Source organism: Ambystoma mexicanum, chromosome 1q, assembly GCF_040938575.1.
Source record: "Ambystoma mexicanum isolate Mex_15411 chromosome 1q, UKY_AmexF1_1, whole genome shotgun sequence".
NCBI lineage: Eukaryota > Metazoa > Chordata > Amphibia > Caudata > Ambystomatidae > Ambystoma > Ambystoma mexicanum.
Genome location: NC_090922.1, coordinates 861,081,889 through 861,104,296, shown reverse-complemented (window position 1 = coordinate 861,104,296; position 22,408 = coordinate 861,081,889).

Genomic DNA, 22,408 nt, shown 5'->3' with positions numbered 1-22,408 from the left:
ATGACGAGTGTGGAGCGGATGAAGAGTGCGGAGGGGATGCAGAGTGTGGAGCGGATAAAGAGTGTGGAGCGGATGAAGAAGGCGGAGCGGATGAAGAGTGTGCAACAGATGACGAGTGTGGAGCGGATGAAGAGTGTGGAGCGGATGAAGAGTGCGGAGGGGATGAAGAGTGTGGACCGGATGACGAGTGTGGATGAAGTGTGTGGAGCGAATGACCTGTGTGGAACGGATGACCTGTGTGGAACAAATGACGTATGTGGAACAGATGACGTGTGTGGAAAGGATGACGTTTGTGGAAAGGATGACGTGTGTGGAAAGGATGACGTGTGTGGAAAGAATGAAGTGTGTGGAAAGGATGAAGTGCGTGGAAAGGATGAAGGGCATGGAAAGTATGAAGTGTGTGGAAAGGATGAAGTGTGTGGAAAGGATGATGTGTGTGGAAAGGATGAAGCGTGTGGAAAGGACAAAGTGTGTGGAAATGTCATGACCGCTGCCTCCAAGGAGTCAGACCCAGCCCAACATCCTTGGAAGCAGGGACACAACTTCCATTCCAGGCACCAGCCGGTCCCCACAGGGGCCTTTTGGACCTTGTCCTGGCGCCAGTGGCGCCAGGCTCATAAGGGAACCCAGTCCCAGCACAGGAAGCGCCGGGCTCATATTGAGAGGAATGGTGCTTGGGTGGACCTACCTGCTGCAGACCATGCTGCTCACTTACCTGCAGGATGATATCCTCATCCATTCCTGGCTGGAACTACTTTACCTTCTGGGTGTGGTCAGCACCACTCCCTGGGACTGGATACTGAAACTGTGCTGGAAGCTGGAACTTCTTTCTTGTCTGGGTGAGGCTGTGGAAGGAGACACCTAAGTACTCCAGTGGCCTATTTAAACCACACCCGATCAGTGCAACGTGCTTCGCGTTATTCTGCACTAGCAGCAGGACGCTCACCGTGTCAGCTCCAGAGAATCTTCAGCTTCTGCATCTGTGAACAAGAAATCTTCAGTCTTACCTCCCGGCAGATCAGTCTTCAGCAGCGTCTGAAAGAGAACAAGGACACCAGGTTAGGACAATACAAAACCAGCGCAGCACTTACCTCGTCCATCGGAGCATCCCGAGGCCGCGTGCTGCACTCTTCATACTCCGGCAATCCTGCGGAAACAAAGGACATTGGTTAGTGAACCTCCGTGTTTATTCTGCTTACCTGTGCCACGTACGCCTCGATCTTCGTCAGGCGCTGTTTGTCCGCACCTGCTAAAACAAGAAGGACATCATTAGGGGCACGGTACGCCATCACTACTCACGTGCCTCCTAGCTGTCATCGGCTTGCCCATTCTCCGGCACGTACCTCGGCGTCCATCTCCACGCCGTCAGCTACGGCTACCTGAAAAAAGGGAAAAGAGACATTAAGAAGTGCATTTAACTTCGCATAACATTCTTTTACTTACGTGCCTTCACGAACTCCGGCATTCTTCTCGCTTACCTTAATTACATACCGGACCTGCAATGGCGAGAGACATTTAAGGGGTCATATAAATAAAACTCCATATTCAAGCAATCACCGTTCGTGCAGCTAACGACGGCCTTGCTCCCTGACTTCATCCTCTGCAATCAAGAGGCTGGGCAATTAACCAGTGAAGCAACTGGCATCAGCACCCCTGCACAGACGCAGGATGGAGAGCTCCGCTTTCACCTATATAAGGTGAGCACATTCAGCCTACGAGTAACGTGGGGAGTCCAGGAAAGGGGAAGGTCAGATTGGCCAACCAGACATTCATTAACCCCTTGTTCTCCTACTTGCAGACACCTCACCCTCCAGGTCAAAATTACGGTGAGAAGAGGGTCTATCCAGGGTGTTACCAGAGGCCTGCGCGTGACCCTAGAAGACACTGAAATCTCCAACCCCGGACCTGCGCCTCCGAGGGATTCAGGTGAGCGTTACAGGAAAGGATGAAGTGTGTGGAAAGGATGAAGTGTGTGGGAAGGATGAAGTGTATGGAAAGGATGAAGTGTGTGGAAAGGATGAAGTGTGTGAAAAGGATGAAGTGTGTGGAGCGAATGAAGAGCTTGGAGCAGATGAAGAGCGTGGAGCAGATGAAGAGCGTGGAGCAGATGACGTGTGTCGAGGGGATGGCGTGTATCGAGCGGATCTCGTGTGTGGAAAAGATGACGTATGTGGAGAGGATGAAGTGTGTAGACAGGATGAAGTGTGTGGAAAGGACGAAGTGTGTGTAAAGGATGAAGTGTGTGGAGTGGATGAAGAGCGTGGAGCGGATGAAGAGCATGGAGCGGATGAAGAGCGTGGAACGGATGACGTGTGTGGAGCGGATTACCTGTGTGGAGCATGTGGAGCGGATCGCGCACGTGTGTGGAGTGGATGACGTGTGTGGAAAAGATTACGTATATGGAGAGGATGAAGTGTGTGGAAAGGATGAAGTGTGTGGAAAGGATGGAGTGTGCGGAGCGGATGAAGTGTGCGGAGCGGAACAAAGTGCGTGGCACGGTAGAAGTGGGTGGCACGGAAGAAGTGGGTGGCACGGAAGTAGTGGGTGGAACGGATGAAGTGGGTGGAACAGAAGTGGGTGGAACAGATTAAGAGGGTGTAACAGATGAAGTAGGTGGAATGGATGAAATGCATGGATCAGACGAAGTGAATGGATCAGAAGGAATGCATGGGACTGATTGAGCAGATGGAGTGCATAGAACTGAGTGAGTACATGCGACGGATGGACAAATAGAGGGCATGGAATGGACATTCATGGAACGTTTAGAGTGCATGGAACGGTTGGTGTGCATGAAACAGTTGGAGTGCATGAAACGGTTGGTGTGCATGAAACGGTTGGAGTGCATGGAGCGGTTCGACTTGCTGGAGCATGAAGGCGCTCGATCTCAAGCACCTACTGAAAACCACCATATCACATCACCATGCTTACTTTCTTCTATACACCACCACTCAACTAGAACACAGCGATACTATGACACATTCGGTATAGCTGTTCTCATACCAACACCTGCCACATACTCCCCATCATCCTAACTAAACACAGCTGGCTGCACACCCACCAGCCTAGGCGTTCTCCTCAGGCCTAACACAGCCAGAATCAGTCTGGTATCACCCTGCCAGAACGAACACATACTCCTGATCTCCCAACCACCACACCTACCGCTAAGAAGCAGCTATCATACGAGTGCCACACCTGCTGCACACATATCCAGTGCACACGCACCATATGGCTCTCTCTCTCTCTCTGCTGACTTGAACTACGGTTCCCGAGGGCGTTCAATTTACCAGTGCCTTGAGATCATACCAATGGTACATAAGGCGCTATATAAATGCAAAGTAACATAACATAACATAACTTATCAGATTCATCTGGTGACAATTGAAGAAAAATACAACCCACGGGTTACCGAGATCAGAATAAACCACTGGTCCCTAAATAGAAATACCCACCCCTTTTAAAGCAATTGATTTTATTAAGTAACTCTATAGTACTTTGTTGAACCATAGTATACCAACTGATTTATACAGCATGTACACACTTCTTTGAAGGTGAATAAAGCAAACATATGGCTATGTGCCAGAAGGAAAGACTTCCTCCTCTAAATGTTCATGCAAGATATATAGACTTGGGTCACCTTTTCTAGCTTCTGAATATATTGCAACTGTATACATTGTAGTTGCAGGGACATTGCTTTTTGCTTACTCTTTCCTATTAGAAAGGTGGTGCACCAGCTCTGACCTAGGGACAGCAGCCCTCGATAGGGATAGGGTGTGTTCCCTTTCCTCCCACACTAGCCAATCTACCTCACGCCCTTCATCTTCCTCAGCCATATAACAGTCATGTTCTGTACGACCACTCGGGCCGGGCAGATCCCCCTTGGGCCATCCTGAGGCGTCGACCGCGATGTTGTGTTGTCATCTTCTCAGAGGGGCCACACTGACCCCTTCCTGCTCCTGTTCTCTTCTCAGGTGAGATGGCCCCTCTTCTGTTCTGCATTCCATCGTACTAGGGGCCGTACTGCACCCTCTAGGCTGCCCGCTTCTTCTCGCCAAAGGGACCGCTGAAGTGGGAGAATGGGAGAAAAAGCTCCCCCCAATCTCCTCGCGACCATGGCCTAGAGGATCGCGGCCCAGACACCCGCCACAAGATGAATTCATCTATCTACCAGACGACCAAATACCCTGGTTCAAGAACATAAGGATATGCCCACCAGCCTGCCCTACTCAAGCCAACACCTGCGGCATGGATGAACTCGACTAAGACCTCAACAACAAGCACCCACATCGTTAGAGATGCCATAACGACCTAGCCAACTGCCAAGAACACACGTGCCACCATGCACACTGGTCACTCATGCACCAACCCACACGAAGAATATATTCAGTGCTATGACGTAGGTGATGGATACACCCACTGACGCGCATCTTTATTATTTTTCACATAGGTTTTTCCGTAATGCAGAAACGCAAGACGCATAAAGCACTCGCGTATACGCTTGCTGACGCTTCTCCCACCCCTCGCATCGTGATGAGAATATAACGAAGACGTAATACTGCCTATGAAGCCATGTCAAACCGCAACACAGGTGCCGTGCATTACACATCCCCACCCATGAACCAGGCCCAAGTAGGCCGCAAGCAAGAACCGCCATGAACACTGAATGAGCGAGAGTACAAGTGCTGATCACGCAGAACGAGCCCAGCAAGAGCTCACAGCCAAGGGGGCGATGTTGCAACTTGTATGCTACCAGCCAGCGCCAAGGTCACACCTGTAAGCAAAGCCAAGCACACAGAAGCAAAATACAACTTTAAATGTGCAGAATTCCGTCCCAGCCACAGTCTCTCCACACATGACCAAGCCAACCTGACAAGGTGCCAGACCCACGAGGGAGAAGTCGCCTGGGTCCCACGTCTGGGACACAGGTTGCAACAATGAAATGACCCGATGGACACCTACAGCGATGGGAATGGTCTGCTCTCAAGCCTATGAGCAGATCCGCACATTGTCTGCACGAACACATAGTTACACATTGTTGCTAGTGACAGGTACACCGCGAGCTGGGAACAACGATGGTCCCAGACTGGGGGGCTCGCGGGAGGACCAATCAGAACATGGGGGCACTCATCACTGACACCACTAACATTAGCCAATCATCAGGGGTCTTCGTGTAACAATTTTCAACTATCTAATAGAAGGGACAACAAAAGTATACCACCTGACTTATCTTCAACCACTAATATTGCTCTCTATATGTATGCTATACTAACCCTACCACTCGAGGAACCAATCCGGAATGGCAATAGGTTTTTCGCTAACTTTCTCAGGTGACGCAAGTAGCGCGTCATACTGCGGCAAAAAGGGCCTGCAAGCCCCACGAATTTTGAGAGTCTGGACGGACGCGTACGATCCTAGACCCATCCCTGCCGTTGTTTTAATAAACAGCAGAACCGCCTTGCTTCTTGTGTGTGTCTCATACTCATTTTTGGGGAACATGGGAGGAGTTGGGGCCTCCCAGCCCGGAGGTCCGCGGACGGCTCAGCCGACCCCGGGATAATCACCCCGACAAGTTGGAGGCACTGCTGAGATCTGTTTACGATCTACCTTTTCATTTTTCCAAGGCCTCTCGTTGCGAGGAGGCCCGGCGGCGCGGGCCCCCTCTGCCCCCTTTTTGAGGACTACAGGACCATCGCGGAACTGCGAGAAGACCGGACAGCGCAATCCGGATATTGGCCCTCGGGAGCCGGTTGAGAAGTATCCCGCCCGCGGTTGGCGAGTGCCCAGACGTGGTACAGACGAGGGGAGGTGGCGAGCCGCTTGGAGGGGTGCACGCAGTCGAGCGGCCCCGCATTAAGAGAACTTGGTGAGTATGTCACACCCAACAAGCAATGTGAGATTGTGAGGGAGGGGGAGGAGTGCAATAAGGGCGGTGGGAGGTGTTACTAAGGTGTGCGGCGAAGATTTGATCAATTAGTGTTGACGGTGAAGTGAATGGTAGCAGGACAGGCGCGAGAGCCGTCCGCTACCACGTCACGGAAAAGGGTGGGTGGAGCAAGAAAGCACCACGTGCGGTTGCTCATAGACACTGATTGGCCTAGGTCGTGGCCACCTGTAAGGGGGGGGTGTGTGTGTGGCTTCCTACAAATTGGCGGTTATTGATCAATGAGTAGATGAGGATCCCTATTGATCGAGCAGTGAAACTTGATAGATAGATGACGTTTTCCTGTAGGTGGTAGCTAACTTGTTGCCTAGTACGGAAGATAATTGGCTGGTTAAGCCCTCCCGTTGAGGGGCGTATCACACGCGAGGCGATGCAGCGTGCGCAGTCCGATTATATTGTTGGTTACCTTGTTCCAGGCGTAACAAGAGGACAGCTGTGGGGTTAACGGGGACAAACAGCAAAAACTTATTGCGAGCTTTCTGAAGTGTAAAAGATCTTACTGGTAGTTTTTGGAAGAGGTCGGTGACGTCACCCGTAGGGCTTTCATAGGATACCTTGACCACACAGCATTGTTGAAGGGTGGTGGGGAAGTGAATAGAGGCCAGGGGGTGAGCACGGAGGTTGTCGGCCACCCCAAATACGGGACAGGTGGAGAGGGGGAAGTGACCGTGAACGGAGAACGCCGGCCACGCCGAGTGAGGTAGGAGGAGGAGGGGAGGAGAAAAAGTGGGACGGCTGTATAAGCATGTCACACAGGGCACGCAGCCGCAGGGGGCTTTGTGCGCCATGGCCGCAGGGGGCCGTAACGGTATTAAGGAAGAAAAACAAATACAGGAAAAGACAGCATATTTGCAATTGTTCTATTTGACTGTTTTTCTTTTAGCGGACGGTCGCAAGTCCCCAAACTACGGGGCCAGGTAACGACAACTATACTGAAGGGAGCTAACAGCACAGTGTAACCATGTCATACGGGTTAGGATCGGGAGGGTGGGGGAATACCCTAACTACCCCACTCCAGCATATGTGTAAAACACTATCGCCCCATAGGGAAAAACTGATCAAATACAGCATAGAATGGACACAAGGGACAGACAACAAAATGACGACACCCGGGCCGCCTAACAGCAGTTTCAACCCGTACGTCCAACACTCACTCCTGACACATATACATAACACATACAAGGGAAAGAAGTTGGCGCATCACGTGGAGGTGTTTAACTTATGGAGGATGTTCCAGGGGTCCCGACCAAGACCAACCGGGATGTTCACTGTGGAGGAAACGAAGGAGGGGAAGAAGATTAAGGAGGAAGAGGGAAATGGGGAAAAGGAGGTTGACAGCGCACAGTGGGGAGGAAAAGCTTAGCATCGCAAATGAAATACAAATAAAAAAGGAAAGGACTGACGACATGCCCTTAGCGAAAGTAGTGAAGAAGTAAGAAGGGGGGTTATATCCTGTGACGGAACTACGAGAAGCGGTAAGGCAACAACTAATGGCGGCTGACGGATATTCGAACCCCGCGTACAGCCCACCACCATATACAGCTACAGGTAGCTACACGGGGGGGTGACAAGTACGGTAGGCCCAACTTATACGAAGATGCACGCAAAGGAAGGGAAGAATAGTAAAGAACCAATCCCAACCATAGGACACGACAAGTGGGTAGCCGCGCAGGTGCTGTTAAAATTGCGAGGGACACTAACGGGAGAAGAAAAGGAGGTAGTACGGAGACTGAACCAGGACAATGAGGGTAGCAGTGAAATAAGAGGGGAGGAAGATAAAAGGAAAGAAGGGGAGCTGTTACGAGCAGAGGAGGAGATGTTGGAGGAACGATTGGCAGAATTAAGGAATGAGCAAAACGCCCTGATCAAACAGCTTGAGAAAGAGGAACGAGAGAGAAGGAGGGAAAGGATGGAAAGGAAGGATGAGTTAGAAAAAATGAGGGAACGAACTGAAGAACGGAAGCGGGAAGCTGAAAGGATGAAGGCGATAGCAGAAAGGGTATCTCGAGCAGCACAGCGTGAGAGGAAAAGAGAGGAAGAAGAGAAAGAAAAGGAAATGGAAATATGGAAGAAGAAAATACTGTCAGAAAGCACCAAGAAATACGAGGAAGGTAAAGTAATAGAAAGCATATTAGAAAGGGAGAGAGATGGGAAAGGAGGAGAGAGGAAGAAAGGATATTAGAGAAGGTGAGTAGTGAGGTGATGGAGGAATTGAAAAAGGAAAGAGAGGAAATAGGTGGTGAAATAGTGGAGAAGAGGGAAGGGGAAAGAAGAGATAGGAAAGGGGAGAGTGGGGTAAGGACATATGTACGTCGGGATGCAGAAGTAGCCACAACATCAGCACAAAGGGGAGCAATTGGTAAAGGAGAAGAGGAAGGAATGGATTTAATAGACTTAAAAACAGTGACAATTAGGGGGAAAAGGACAGATTGGGGGTTGTCGCTCCTGGATTAATTCTGGAGCGAAGAAGAAGAAGGAATGGGGGAGAAGGAAGAAGCGGCGATAGGCAAATCTTAGAGAAATTGTACATCACCTGCACCAACCGGGAATCACCATGGGCATGTAGAAGGAAGGAAGAAGTGGGGGGAAGTGAGGAGAAAGAACGAGAAGTGGCGGGAAGGCAAACACGTGCAGCTACACCCGCATCATTCCGCCCAACATGTCCGCCCACACCCGCTCCTGAACACACCCCCTACTCCGGCAGGCTTAGAGATCTCCCCGGACGTAGGCAGGAAGAACGGACGCACACACCCACATTAAATAAAGAAAATAATAAGAGAAGGGGAAGAAATGAAGGGGAAGCTACAACGAGCAGCGGTAATATGGACATAACAGATGATCTAGATGACACAGAAGAAGAGGGGTATACGGACTCCACACCGCGACAACTGGGGGGATAGATGGGACACAATCTAATGCCACTATTGGAGAGGGGGGGCTAGACCACAATACGTCCTTTGGAAGCATGACGATAAGGAAAATATAAAGTGTAGGCTCCCATCACTAAGTGGAGGAGCGGGAAAATGGATATGCGAGATGATAAAAGCACACTGCAGGACAGAAGCTAGCAGTAGGAGACGTGAAGGGCCTATTAATATCAATATTAGGGGATGCGGCAGATGACATCTGGAAGAGAGTGGGTTTCCCCAGGGTCACAATAACAAACACATCATATGACGGGGCGCCATTTGCGAATTGCAGGCATGCATTATGGCAAGCTCTGAGGGTACAACACCCAGACACCTCAGATATAGGAGCAATTATGTCACGCAAGATGCGTGAGAACGAAGATCCTGTTGATTATATCCAGGAGATTCAGGAGAAGTGGCGTATGGAAACTAGAGAGCAATGGGACAAGACACCAGCAATATTTTACCACATACTAATACAAGGGCTCCCGGAGGCAGTACAAAAACAATTGAAGAAAGTAGTGGGGATGGAAGCCAAGGCTTGGCCGGAAATACAATTGACAATAGTACACCATTGTAGGATATGGCAAGAAAAGATGAAACAAAAGGAAGAAGATAGAAAGGTGGAAGAGGCTAAATTAGTGCAGAAAAAATTGACTAAATACACCATGGAAGGAGCACTAATAACTACACCAACAACAATGACACCAAACCCCACGCAAGTAGTGGCCGCACAGGATCCCTCACAACCACAAATAGCACCACTACCACAATCACCACGACTTATAACACAACAGCTGCCAGCACCCCCACCATACACGGCTAACCTAGGAGGAGGGTACATGGTACCAGGAAATGGATATTATAATAACCTCAGGGGAAGGGGAGGAAGGATGAGGGGGAGGGGATATGGCCAACCTGCACAACAGCAAGGGGGAGGATTCCGGAGCTTCTACCCCACTGGGCAACCAGGGTACCAAGATAATGCAGGAAGTTTCCCATGGCAGACCAGGGAACCACCTGTATGTTGGGTTTGTGGGATGTTAGGACACATGTCACGTACGTGTAGAATGAGACCCTCCCCACTAGCATGGGGGAACAAGGACAACAAGGACCTATGAGGGAGCAGCAGGGTTACCAACAACCACAGGGGCTACAACAGAGCAGCACACAGCAGCAATTAGCAACACAACAACAGCTGCAGACATATTCACTACCGCAACAACAGGTGGCAATAACACAACAACACCAAGTGCAGCCAGTGCAGCAGCCCACTCAAATACAGGACCATAAGGTAACCTCCACCGATACACAGCTACAACAAACACAATTGGGAAGGGTGACTATCCTGGGACCCAACCCTTACACAGGAAGTGGTCAGTCATTATACCCACAATAGGACAGCCCACAGACGTCCTTGGTGTGTCCCATCCTGTCGATAACACCTAATAGTGCGGAGGAACCACTCATTGAGGTAACGATAGGTGACAAAAAATTATCACTCCTTGTTGACACTGGGGCAACCAGGTCTTGCATAAGGGAGGGTAGATTTAAAATGTCAGGTGAGGCCATGAACACCCAAGGATTTTCTGGGGCTAGGGGGTTGGTTCCCTTTACTGATAACATCTCCTTATCTATTGGAGATTATGACATGTCTGTCCCACTCCTGTATTCAAGGGAGTCACCAGTGAACATACTTGGGAGGGACATAATGAGCAGGTTAAATATGACAATCTCCTTCATGGAGGATGGCATAATTTGCTCCACACCAGGAATAAACATGCTTACTGCACGACAAATACTGCAAGCGTACTGTGGCCAGACAGTAGCTCGGGCTGAGCCAGTGGATGGCGAACTGTTCCAGTACGGAACAGACATGGCATTCGCCTGGATGCCAGGAATAGAGGGAAAGATCTGGGGGAGGCCAGCAGCATATTTGTTCAGGCCTGAGACACCAGCCAATGAACCAGAAGGGAAGGTGATTTCGGTAAGCATCGAGAGTATTATAGCAACTGCTGATTATATCGCAGTACATGCCCAAGACCGGGAAGGGAGAGCATGGAGGACAGTGATAGCCCTGACTGAGGGATGCAGGCTCACCCAGGTGTCCGATGAAGAGCTCTTTTCAGAAGACAGGGAAGAAGGTGAGATGGTATTTATGATGAGTGTAGCTATATGGCTAAGAGTGACCTATAAGCAAGTGGCACAGAAAATGGCCATGGCACTTGAGGCACCCGCATCTACCCCAGTTCCATTCTATGAGGAAGATATGGCAAAAGTTCCAGCATCACTGTGGTCCACCAGTCCCTATGACGTGGGCTGCATAAAGAGTATCGGGGGAGTAAGAATAAAGCTGAAGAAGGGTGCAATACTACCTAGAGTGAAACAATACCCACTATCAAAAGAGGCAGATGAGGGCATATACGAAACCATAACGGCCCTAATAAATAATGGCATATTGGTACCATCAGAATCACCATGTAACACGGCCATGTACCCAGTGCGCAAAGCTAAAGGAGGGTCTTGGCATTTTATCCAGGACCTCAGACCCTTGAATAACATTGTAGAAGCAGAATACCCCATAGCAGCAAACCCAGCCACAATATTATGTGGAATTCTGGCAGAGGCCTCACGGTTCACTGTGATTGACCTCAAAAATGCCCTTTTCTCAATACCCCTGCACCCAGATTCACAAGACTTGACAAGCTTCACATACAGGAACACAAAATGGAAACACACCAGGTTACCACAAGGGTACTGCGAGTCACCCTCAATTTTCAACAGAGTAATACAGATGGACTTGGGAAACATTGAGTTAGAAAGTACGGTGCTGCAATATGTTGACGATATAATAATTTGCAGCACAAGCGAGAAAAGGTGCAGGGAGGACTCAATGAAAATGCTGACAGTGTTGGCTGAAAAGGGATACAAGGTAGACAAAGAAAAGTTACAGTACTGTCAGGAACAGGTACTATATATTGGTCAACTAATATCCCAACACGGAAGAAAGATTGCACCACAAAGAGCACAAGCTATATCCAACACGCCACTACCAACAACGGTGAGGGAGCTGCAGCAGTTCCTGGGATTATGCAACTACTGTAGAGCATGAAAAAAAAAAAAAAAGAGAATGGGTTTTTGACTACATCTCATACATAGGACCCCTACTTGAGGCATTGAGAGAAGCACGCAAAGGGGACAGACCATTGGGATGGACAAGGGAAATGAAGGAGGCATTTGACGAGTTGAAGCACGCCATATCCACTGCTCCGGTACTAGCCACCCCAGATTATGAACAACAGTTCTTTATCTTTTCGCATTGCGACTCAGCAGTAATGAAAGCAGTATTGACTCAGAAAGCCAGCATGGGACACAAGCCAATAGCGTTCTATAGCAGTCACTTGGACCCTGTCATGCTAGGACATTTCCCTTGCGAACAGAGTCTCGCCGCAGCTGCATTTGTGGTAGAGAAATCATCATCGATTACAATGGGGTGCCCAACCGCACTATTTGTGGAGCATGCGCTATTTGCAATATTGAATTAGCCTAAATCCACACTAACCACACAGAGGGCGTCAGGTTATGAGATCATCTTGTCTAGACCCGAACTGTCAATTGTCAGATGCAGCACAGTTAACCCAGCCAGATTTATAGCGGAAGTTATTGAGGAAGGTGATTATGCTCATGATTGTACACAGACTATCGAAATGTACTCATGCACTAGAAAAGTTGAAGAGGATGCACTTAAAGGTGGGGAGATTTTGTACATTGATGGGTCATCAACAATAGACCAAAGTGATGGGATAAGGAGAACTGGGGCAGCAGTTGTAAAAATGACAGAAGATTTGATGTATGTCCTGGTGAAATGCGTGCAGTTACCACAGCATTATTCGGCTCAAGCAGCGGAATTGGTTGCACTGATCTTGGCGTTGAAGGAAAGCGTTGACAAAAGAGTTACTATATATTCTGATAGCGCATATGTCACGTCAACCGTCCACTCGGGGCTGATAAAATGGCAGAGAAGAGGGTTTAGGAGAGCTGATGGCACCCCAGTGCAACATGCTGTCTTGTTAGCAGAATTAATTGAAGTAATTAATGATCCCCAAGAGATAGCTTTGGTTAAATGCCCAGCACACACTAATGGAGACGACCATATCTCGAAAGGGAATGAAACAGCAGACGCACATGCCAAGCATGCGGCATACTTTGGTGAAACATGGAACCCCCCAGAGTCAGAGAGAGGGAGAGGGAGGGGAATGGCAAAACAGATGATGATGAAAGAAGGGTACACCTATCTCCCCGCAACACAGATAATGGAATTACAGGCAGCCGCACCAATGGCAGAAAAGGAACTATGGGTAAAAAGATGATGTACGATGTCCCCAACTGACGCACTGTGGCATCAAAATAACACTGGAAAGGTGGTCATGCCGTTGGCACTGTTGAACACCGCCCTGGCCCAGCTCCATCACCCAGCACATACAGGAAAGGAAGTAATTGCAGCACGAATTAGGGAAGATTGGTTCTACCCCGAGTTAAATTCTCATGTAACAAATTTCATCAGCAATTGCCTCACATGCCAACAGTTTACGGCCGGTCACACGCTGCAAGTGATAAAAGGTACTATACCCCAGCCAGAGGGACCCTTCCTACAAATTCATATTGACTACGTTGATATGATCAATGTATGTCAAGGATATAGGTATATGATTGTAGTGGTATGCCCATTCTCCAGGTGGATCGAGGCCGGACCCTGCTCACACGCGGATGCGTTCAGAGCAGCTAAATTTTTTGTGAGAGAGGTTTTCCCCAGATGGAGTGTGTGCGAAGTGCTGCGGTTAGATAACGGCCCACACTTTGCTAATGAAATGTTTCAGCACATCATGTCCTTGCTGGGTATTAAGCATAAATTTGCATGTGCATATCACCTGCAGGCCAACGGTTTATGTGAATGCCTGAATGGCCTATTGAAAGAAGAAATAGCACAAATTCAGCAGACAACCAAGAAGAGCTGGTTGTACTGCCTTCCGCTAGCTCTATTTGAGCTAAGGAATAGGCTAGGGTCTGATCACCACCTCACTCCTCACGAGGTGGTGACAGGACGTCAAATGCGCCTTCCTCTAACGCCTACATCAAGAGCATTCACAGACCATGAAAACATTGCAACTGTTCTTGGTGACGAAATGTATCAATATGTGTCTTCTTTGATTACTAGTGTAGCATTTGTATCTCAACAGCTCGAGCGCACGTGGGGCAGGTCGAAGAGTTCTCAACAAGAAGACACCAACAAGGAACTGGGAAAGGAAGGACCATGCAATATTGCTAAAGGTGACCATGTGCTACTCCGCAACTTTAATAGGAAGTGGAACGGCCCACGCTTTACTGGTTCTCATTTGGTAGAGGAGGTAGCTACCAGAGCGGTGAAATTGCAGCATAAGCGTGCCTGGAATCACCTACACGACGTAAAGATCTACAAACTCCAGACCCGCCCTAGCGTTAAAGACAGGGCCATTGAAAGAGCAACGACAGCAACAGCATCGGCTACAGAGAAGGACACGTCGACCACAGCTGATGACAGTAGTGTCACTACACCTGATCACCCCCCAGATTCCCCAGAGGCAACTACTGAGATAGACATTGGACGCTTGCCCACAGCCCATCCCATGGTCACAAGATCACAAAGTAAACAAACTTCCGCCAATTGAGCCCCAGCCCCCTCCCCTCTAAAGTCACCCCCGATTGAAGGACGTTGTGTAACAAACTTGGGTATTGCACACACACATATAAAACACTTGTATGTTTTCTCTTTTTCTTCTCTCGCACATGCAGGTACCGTGTATAATTGTATTTTTAAGAAAATAAGTAACTAACAGTGTACTCTGCCCAGGAGTAGATGCTGCCCACGGATGATAATACCCCTGAAGCCCTATCACACCAATTTGTATATCATATAAGAAGACCAAAGTACCTAAAAAGAAGAAGGGTACGCGTATATTACACCGCATTTGTTTTGGCCATAGAACAATCATTTCCCCATCTTCACGAGCACTTACCGGCTCTAAGAGATAGATCACTAAGATTAGCGTGGGAACAGCTCTTCGCCTGGGCACTGAACGATTACTTGATAGGGAGAGCTTAATAACAACCACTAACAATAATAATAAGCGTATTGAGGATTTTCAGGCGGGCACCTTTAACGTCGCAAGAATAAGCTGCCGGACTGCAGCAAGGTAAGAGCAAAATGCTGGTGAGACTAGCTCTTGTAATAAAAGTGATAGGAGTATTGGTCATCACTGGTCTGTTGGCTGCCTCTGTATGGCAGAAAAGTTGTGCTATCAATATTATGGCTGCACCCAAAATTAACATGCCCCCTCCCACGGCTGAAACAGGTATGACGTCAGGTGGTACTAGCAACCCTACGCATAAGGGAAGTCGAGTTACACGGAGCACATATACAGATAACAAGGGTATTGATAATTACATAACAGATTCAGCACACATCTCAAACAACATGTGGTACCAGCACATGACCCAAATTAGTAAGCAGACAACAGAAGATAGCTGTTATGTGTGCTCATTGATCCCATACGCCATGAGCGCTTCACGAACATTCGTCGTCACAGAAATACAGGAAAAGACGGCGCGATGTATAGTATAACTGGCACTATTTCAAACGAGAGGACGATTTCAAGGAACGGTGGTGAGAATGCAGTGGGAAACAAGAGACACATACCCATACGAAAACAATTTCCTCAAGTCATATTTGAGTTACCATAAGAGCAGTTTACACACTGAAGCGTTCAGATACATGACGAGTGGCCCTGAAAAGGGAGAAATGAAGAAAATAACACTACAGTACCTACCATGTGATTGGTACGCCACTGAAGTTCCTGGTATACAAAGATGTTGGGAAAGGCCACTGATAACAATAACAGGGAAGGTATACATGAACAATGAATGGGAAATAGGAGTGGTCGGTAGCAACATGATAACAAGAGAAAATATTACCACCATACAGGAACACAACGACAGATGTTGGACGACATGGGGCAAATACGTACCAATGCTGACATGGATGGAGAAGGATGAAGACCCAATAAGCATACTATCGCTGACCGCGCCCATGTTATGCTACCAACACAGAGGAGATGTGGAGGTGGGATACAATACCAACTGTGGAAGTTTGTTAGAATTACCAGAGGGGGGTGCTGGAACGGCAGTGATAATGGATCACTATTGAGCCTGCGGAGATAAGGCATATCACACCCTGCCCCTGTTGTGGAATGGTATATGCACAATGGTACACATCAACGTACCATCACTAGTGGTGCCCCAAAAACATGTCAACATGGCCAATTTCCCCAAAATGGATGAAGGGAACAAGAGGAAGAAGAGATCCGTACAATCACAGGAGGGAGAGAACAACAACAACAATAATGTCCTAACAAGGATAAAGAGACAAGGAGAACCCCTGACAGGAAACTACCTGTAGGGAAGGTCGGAAACAGCACTCACTTCTATTCCACCAGAACATAGATTATTCAGCAGGGCTGCAATGTTCTTCTCGTCAATAATACACCATGGACTGCAAGCTTATGCAAACGTTAAATGGCTCCAGATCACCCGATGGGAACTAATGATGACGATCAATTCAACAGTAAACGGATTCAATGCCATAAAAGAGGAAATGCGAGCGGTAAGAATGGTAGCACTACAGAACAGATATGTACTAGATCTTCTCACAGCAATGGAAGGAGGAGTTTGTGCAAAAATAGGACAATCATGCTGCACATTTATTCCTGCTAACGATGCAGATAATGGTACACTTACCGAAGCAGTATCACAACTGGCCCAGATGCACTTCAAGATGATGGAAGAAAGTAAAGGAGTAAAGAAGGATGATAGCTGGTTTTCATTGTTATGGTCATGGATGCCATCATGGCTGTCGGACGGGCTGAAGATAATAGTTGGATGCATAATACTGGCTGCAGCTGTATTGATTGTAATGAGGTTTTGGAAAGCCAGGAAGGCACGCACTACAGACGAAATGATCGAAATGGTTGGCATACACCTCTTGATGCCAACTGACGATGACCAGCACACCGACGTGATAATAAAGGAAAGAGAGAAACTGCGCAAACATATCATCACCATTCACTTAGGCCCACCATCCGTAAAGCTTGAGAACCCGAGAAACCCGAGGAGCTATATCGGAAGATGGGTATACTGCAAACAGGGAGGGAGCTGTGTATATATGTATTGGTCATTTGAAGACCATGTCAACTACTATGGACACTTGGGAGGAGTGACCAAAATATGGAGGGTAAGAGGAGATAAAGAAAAAGATATGTTTGTGGTCGACAAGTCGACCAGAGGGGGGACTGAAGTGGGAGAATGGGAGAAAAAGCGCCCCCAATCTCCTCGCGACCATGGCCTAGAGGATCGCGGCCCAGACACCCGCCAAGAGATGAATTTGTCTATCTACCAGACGACCAAATACCCTGGTTCAAGAAAATAAGGATATGCTCACCAGCCTGCCCTACTCAAGCCGACGCCTGCGGCATGGATGAACTCGACTAAGACCTCAACAACAAGCACCCACATCGTTAGAGATGCCATAACGACCTAGCCAACTGCCAAGAACACACGTGCCACCATGCACACTGGTCACTCACGCACCAACCCACACGAAGAATATATTCAGTGCTATGACGTAGGTGACGGATACACCCACTGATGCGCATCTTTATTATTTTCCACACAGGTTTTTCCGTAATGCAGAAACGCAAGATGCATAAAGCACTCGCGTATACGCTTGCTGATGCTTCTCCCACCCCTCGCATCATGATGAGAATATAACGAAGACATAATACTGCCTATGAAGCCATGTCAAACCGCAACACAGCTGCGGTGCATTACACATCCCCACCCATGAACCAGGCTCAAGTAGGCCGCAAGCAAGAACCGCCATGAACACTGAATGAGCGAGAGTACAAGTGCTGATCACGCAGAACGAGCCCAGCGAGAGCTCACAGCCAAGGGGGCGATGTTGCAACTCGTATGCTACCAGCCGGTGCCAATGTCACACCTGTAAGTAAAGCCAAGCACACAGAAGCAAAATACAACTTTAAATGTGCAGAATTCCGCCCCAGCCACGGTCACTCCACATGTGACCAAGCCAACCTGACAAGGTGCCAGACCCACGAGGGAGAAGTCGCCTGGGTCCCACGTCTGGGACACAGGTTGCAACAAAGAAATGACCCGATGGACACCTACAGCGATGGGAATGGTCTGCTCTCAAGCCTATGAGCAAATCCGCACATTGTCTGCACGAACACATAGTTACACATTGTTGCTAGTGACAGGTACACCGCGAGCTGCGAACAACGATGGTCCCAGACTGGGGGGCTCGCGGGAGGACCAATCAGAACATGGGGGCACTCATCACTGACGCCACTAACATTAGCCAATCATCAGGGGTCTTCGTGTAACAATTTTCAACTATCTAATAGAAGGGACAACCCAAGTATACCACCTGACTCATCCTCAACCACTAATATTGCTCTCTATATGTATGCTATACTAACCCTACCACTCGAGGAACCAATCCGGAATGGCAATAGGTTTTTCGCTAACTTTCCCAGGTGACAAGTAGCGCGTCATACTGCGGTAAAAAGGGCCTGCGAGCCCCACGAATTTTGAGAGTCTGGACGGACGCGTACGATCCTAGACCCATCCCTGCCACTGTTTTAATAAACAGCAGAACAGCCTTGCTTCTTGTGTGTGTCTCATACTCATTTTTGGGGAACACGGGAGGAGTTGGGGCTTCCCAGCCCGGAGGTCCGCGGACGGCTCAGCCAACCCTGGGATAATCACCCCGACACCGCTCTAAAGTCCTCTCCTTCCTACTCCTCTGCTGCAACAGGGGCCATGCCATGCCTTCCGCGCTCAACCCCATGAGGGGGGGGTCGTCCTCTGCCTTCCCCTGTCACTGCCATCCACAGGGGAGATTGCCCTCCTCCTCCCCCACCACTCTTCTGCAGGTATTTCCTACCTTGCCCCCCTTTACAGCCGCCCCAACCCCCTCCACCCTCCCTACCGTCCTCACCTATGGGCACCAGGCCCTCCTCCGCCCCTTTGCTCATACCCCCACCCACACCCTGGGCCCGTACCTAGCCCCCTTTTCTTCTGTTCTGCCACTCCTCACCACCCTCCTAGGCATGTACACCCTGTTCCTCCTTTCCCCCTTTCCCCCTGCATCCCCTCTCCCCGCCGACAGGCTATAAGCCACCACCGCTGCAAGGGGTCTGTCAGAAGCTGCTCTGCACCCTTCTCCCCTATGACTTCCTGCACCGCCCCTTCTAGCTATGCTTTAGGCGCCCTGCTGATAATGCTCAGTGCCTCCCACAAGGCCTGAGGGTCCACCACACTCCCCGACATAATCCCCTGATCTGCCCTCCTTCCAGAGAACTGGGAAAATTCCCCCACTGCCCCAAACCCCCCACCCCAAGGACTGCTGACTCGCTCCGCTCCCTGAAGGATGTAATATCCCTCTTCTTTATATATGATGTTTTTAAATTATTTATTTACTTTTAATATATATATATATATATATATATGGAAAAAACAAGGAAAGGTGTGCATTCCAATTCTCTGCATAACCTTCCAGGCCACTGGTGTACTCCTCCAACCGGTTTCTGTGCCAATACACGTCATCAGGGAGGCTGGGTGGACTTGCAGCTCACCGCAGGTGTAGGTGCTAAAAATCTGCTGCAAGGGCTACTGGTAGATGTAGTCATCTGGTCAGCAGAGAAAACGCTCACGCCCAATCCCACAGTGGAGAAAGTGGGGGAGTGTAGCCTCAAGTGAGGCACTCCAAAGCCGGGCATATATAACCCTGGTGTGGCACCCTGTCAGGTCTTGAGGATTCCACCCCTCAAGATCCTGCAAAATATGGAAAAAACACGGAAAGGTGCGCACTCCAATTCTCTGCATAACCTTCCAGGCCACTGGTGTACTCCTTCGACCGGTTTCTGTGCCAATACACGTCGTCAGGGAGGCTGGGCGGACTTGCAGCTCACCGCAGGTGCAGGTGGTAAAAATCTGCTGCAAGGGCTACTGGTAGATGTAGTCATCTGGTCAGCAGAGAAAACGTTCACGCCCAATCCCACACTTGAGGCTACACTCCTCCCCTTTCTCCACTGTGGGATTGGGCATGAGCGTTTTCTCTGCCCTTCATCTCTGCCCATTCATCAAATACATAATACAATATTAAACGTGGCTCATTTGGAAACACTGGATCCCTAAAATTTTCCTGGTGGTTTATATAGTGGTCTACTGATTTGTCAGACTCTCTAGATTCTTTCTCTTCCAATGCACGATTGTTAACCTCTAAGGGTTTTTTTATCGCAGTCGAATTCTGAGCATTAAAGGATTGATTCGATTTTGGTGCGTTCTCTTCTGCACTTCCATTTAAGTTGGTACAATCCGTGACTAAAGTAAGCCTTTGTGCAATTATCCTGTCTATGGCCATATTTAGATCCTGCACAGACATGTTCTCAAGATTATCATTCTCACTTTTATCTGTCATATTATTTGAAGCGGGCAAGTTGTTTCCTAAATAGGGCATCTCATTGTGTTGGTTAGCCCCATCAGTTTTATCTGCTGGGACATAGTTCTGTATGCCATATTCCCCATTGTTTTCAGCCCTTTTCGTAATCAGATCGTCTATGCACAGTAAGGACTGGTCACTTATCTTATTACTTTTGTTTTTCATGATGGTACATGCCGATGTCGGCGTGTTTTCCCTTGAGATTACTTCGGTATTTTTAACGATGTCAAAAATGTCTGCTACACCTCTTTCAAGGATACGTAGATTTTTGTCAATTCTATCAGAGACATCTTTGTGTTTTAGAGCCTCTGAGAGCTTTGAAGTCCCTTCAAAGTATTCATTTTCGGTGTTACAAGACTCAGGAGCCGGGCCAGGGAGAATCCTATTTGTTTTTTGTTTAGGGGTCTTAACTGTGCTTCGAGGATCTTCATGTACAGACCTATCCCTTTCAGACTGAAAATCTGCTAATTCATTATGCAGGTCTACTCCTCGCATAAATTTGCGTGACGACATGTTGGGTCCCCCACCCTTGGCGCCATTTTTTTTTCCTTTGTTATTATTATTTTTTTTTTCCTTATTTTTGGATGACCCCGTATTAACACAGGTTTTGGTATTATTCATACTTAGGCCCCTCTCTCCACCTACTTCCCCGGTGACAGTCGGGACGGATGAAATTGCTGGATCTTTTTCTGTAGTATGTGACGCTATTTCCTCCACCTGAATTACCTCCGCGGTATCCTGCGCATGACATTTATTATTTTCACTTATCGCGCACTGTTCTGTTTGATGCTTTGCGTCTATGTTATCCATCTTGTATGCTCCTTCATGCCATTCCAACATTAAAGTTCTGCACAGTACTGGCAGCGCTCTTAGAGCTAGAACAATTTCATCCAGTAACCTCGAATGCTTTTTTAATTCAATAAACATCATACCTTGAGTACTTGCCTGTCCTAATTCCTTTTCCTTACTAAGGATTTGGCTACTACTCTTTGCTTCGAGTTCATCATGTTCTTCATTAATAGTATTCAGGTGTTGCGTCAAATTTAGCATTGTGATTTCACCTGTGCTAAAGATCAAGCGTGTATCAGCAAAGGATTCATTCGCATTTAACTCTATTCCAGTATCTACAATTAGAGCGTGTTTAACACCATCATCAAACAAGCATTGCGAGTGAATAGTGCTTTCCACATTAAACAATTCTTCCCCATCTTCAGAAACAGTTTGGGCACTCTCCAGCACATCCTCGTCCGTATCGGACGATATTGGAATTGGCGTTGCTGTTGCCAGCGCCATGCTAGCTCGCCTTGTTACCACTTTACTTACTGTTTTAGCGTGCCACTTCTCTTTGTTGGGCATAGATACCATTTTTGTGTAAGTTAACTTCGCCTAGCATCTCCCCATACATATGTTACTTATCAGGCACATATTACACCCAGCTTTCATGGGACTGCTCCACTGCGCTACGAGCAGCGAACAGCAAACAGCCCACTTGAAGCCCACTTGCTAGACGCCCGCGCGCAGGAGTGCGCGTGCTGGGTTTTTTTATGACGATCATTAGAAAGGGGACGTGGCCTATAAAAAATTCAAATAAACATCATATTAGTACTCTATAATTATAGTATACTTCCCTAAATTAATTTAAAAGTCCATCATAGTCCATTATATATGATAAGTAGTGTCAACTTGCTTCTTAGCTCTCCATAGGATTCATGTAATATATGAAAGGCAGGCTGTGTTAAATCCTCGATCAGTCCTCCAAACAGCAAACAGCCCACTTGAAGCCCACTTGCTAGTTGCGCGCGCGCAGGAGCGCGCGTGCTAGGCTTTTTATGATGATCGTTAGAAAGGGGTGTGGCTTCTTAGCTCTCCATAGGATTCATGTAATACATGAAAGGCAGGCTGTGTTAAATCCTCGATCAGTCCTCCAAACAGCAAACAGCCCACTTGAAG